This window comes from Hordeum vulgare, chromosome 3H (genome assembly GCF_904849725.1).
Source record: "Hordeum vulgare subsp. vulgare chromosome 3H, MorexV3_pseudomolecules_assembly, whole genome shotgun sequence".
Classification (NCBI taxonomy): Eukaryota; Viridiplantae; Streptophyta; class Magnoliopsida; order Poales; family Poaceae; genus Hordeum; species Hordeum vulgare.
In genome coordinates this window covers 434995747-434998671 of record NC_058520.1, presented here as the reverse complement: position 1 = coordinate 434998671, position 2925 = coordinate 434995747, and positions in this window count along the sequence as shown.

Here is a 2925-nt window from a genome sequence, read left to right as displayed (position 1 = left end):
ACTTGCATAATTATTTGAGGTCATTTAGCGTGCCGTATGCCTAGAAACACGTGTTGTCCTATTATGTTTCCGACCCGTATGATTTCTCGTAAGTGTCCGGACTGCCCGTATACCGTAGATTAAATGTCCACGTTTTAGGAATCATTTTTGCATGTATTTTAGAGCGGTCATTGGTATTTTTGCGTGTAGGGATTGCCGCTAATTGATTTTCCCGTGTATAGGTTATTTCCCCGCATTTACGTGTGGTATTATTTTGTTGTGCAACCCCACATATTTTATATGATTCCGGGGTAGAAAAATCCATGGGATTTTTCTGTGCAATTAGTTTTAGCTTTTGAGTAAGTTAGTTCGCGCGATATTTTGCCATGTTGCCCTCTTGTCTTTTTCGTAGGATTTATTCCGTGCTTCGTTTGACGGAGTTGTCAACTAGGGAGTTGTTCTTGGGTGTTTAGACTAGCCCCTGGTATTTTGGTTGCAATAGAAATGCATGTTTAGGTGTGGTTTGCTTGCTCTCAAGTTGCTAGAAATAGTGCTGATTTGGAGGAGCTGAAATATTTCTAAGTCTGGAATCTGTGATATTTTGTTGCTGTCTTGTTTTGCTTCTAGCTTGTGATCTGTAGCTCTTTTGAGGTTGGTCCAATGGAGTTAGTTGTAGCCCTTGTGTTTCTCTAGCATGCTGTAAATTTTCATGCCATTTGGAGTCCCGTAGCTATAGGTTTTTGCTGCTGTCAATATTGCTTCAGATCGAAAACTGCACTTTCATGAGGTGTAATTTTCACGAAGTGTGAAAAAGTGTGCGAGATGCCATTTTGTGACTTCTTTTCCTAGTGTTCCTTGCTGCCATGGTAGTTGTTGTTAGTTGTTTGTAGTAGTGCTTCTTGCCCTCTTCCGTGTCATGCCTTGATTGAGCATATCGGAGTTGTGAAGCTCGTAGTTGTGGGGTGTAGAATATGCTATGTGGCTGATTTTGGCAGATTGTAGTATTTTCTTGTTTTGCTCGTAGTTGTTGAACCGTAGCTCCGATTTAATCGTGTCCTACATGAAACTTGCTTAGAATCTCGTGTAGTTTCATTTTCTCTTCTTGTCTGTATGTTTTGAAGTGCTCGTGACCGTCGTTGCACACATATTGCATTCATGACATCATATCCTGCGATGCTTGTATCTTTTGAACCGTAGCTTCGTTGGAGATGTTTTTTATGTGTAGATTGCTTGCCATGACGCATAGAATCACATGAACCTATTTGTTTTGCTGTTTAACAAATAACTAAATGTGTTAATTCAGATCTGGACAGAATTGTAAATTAACATGTGAGGTCGTCTCGGAGATGCTATATGTCATTTCCGACCTCATTTAAAATGTCTAGATAGGTAGTTTTATGTCCGCTTCACCTCTTGCATGTTTGACAACATTAATATTGCCGTGTAAATAACCAGGAGTGAACTGAATAATTCATATGTGGAGTTTCGTCAATATGCAACTCGTTGCATATTGAACTTCACTTAATGTGTAGTGTTTGATTGTGTGAATTGTCATGCCTTGACTTGCATGTATTCAACTGCTCATGCATCATATGTGTTATGCATCGTGTGGTGAATTCCGTGTGTTGATTTGTGTTTCCGGTTTTCCCCGTCTCGTTAGAGTTCCGCAAGCGTGTCGGATGTGAGGACCCGTTCGACTACGTCGGTTCGTCTGCTTCACGGAGGCATTCTTCTTCCAAGCGGGATCTCAGGCAAGATGATCATTTCCCCAGATACCATTACTATCATTGCCATGCTAGTTTTATCGCTTCTATCGATTATGTCTCGTTGCCTACCACATGTTAAATACCAGCCTCTCAACAATGCCATGATAACCTTCAACCTGTTCGACCTAGCAAACCACTGATTGGCTATGTTACCGCTTGCTTATCCATGTTGTTAGCGTTGCTAGTTGCAGGTGCAGTTGCTTCCATGTGAAAACATGGGTTCCTTGTTATATCACCATATTAAATGCTATTTAATTTAATGCACCTATATACTTGGTAAAAGGTGGATTGCTCGGCCTTTCTAGCCTGGTGTTTTGTTCCACCTTTGCCCCCTTAGTTTCGGCTACCGGTGTTATGTTCCATAATTGAGCGCTCCTAACACGATCGGGGTTGTTATGGGGACCCCCTTGATAATTCGTTTTAGATTAAAGCTGCTCTGGCAAGGCCCAACATTGGTACTATTTGCCCAACATAATAATTCTGTTAATTTGAAATGCATAGGGAGTTAGCGCTATCCGAGGAGTAATTCAACATAATACAGGGAGGCAGTGCTGTTGGTGTTGGTCCAAAACTAGAGCCGTTTGCGGGGCCAACCCGGGGCAACTCGGGAGATTTCTATCAGGCCACCGTACGCTGTGCTTATCCGTCGTGTCCTGAGAACGAGATACGCGGCTCCTATCGGGATCGTCGACACGCCGGGCGGCCTTGCTGGATTAGTTTTACCTTTGACGAGATATCTTGTGCATCGGGATTCCGGTGATGCTTTGGGTAATCTCAGAGTTGAGGTTTTCCACTAGGGAATCCGACGAGATCGCGAGCTTCGTGATTGAGGATTTCTATGCGGCTTGTGGTAATTTGTGATGGACTAGTTGGAGCACCCCTTCAGGGTTAAATCTTTTCGGAAAGCCGTGCCCGCGGTTATGTGGCAACGTGGATATTTTGTTTAACACTAGTTCTAGATAACTTGAAGTAACTTAATTAAAACATGCCAACTGTGTGCGTAACCGTGAATGTCTCTTTCGTGAGTTCTTTCTCCGATCGAGGACACGGTGGGGTTATGTCTGACGTAGGTAGGTGTTCAGGATCATTCATTTGATCATCAGTAGCTCACGTCCGTTATGCGTAGATCTTCCCCCTCTTATTTCTTGTACTCGTAAGTTTAGCCACCAAATATGTGCTT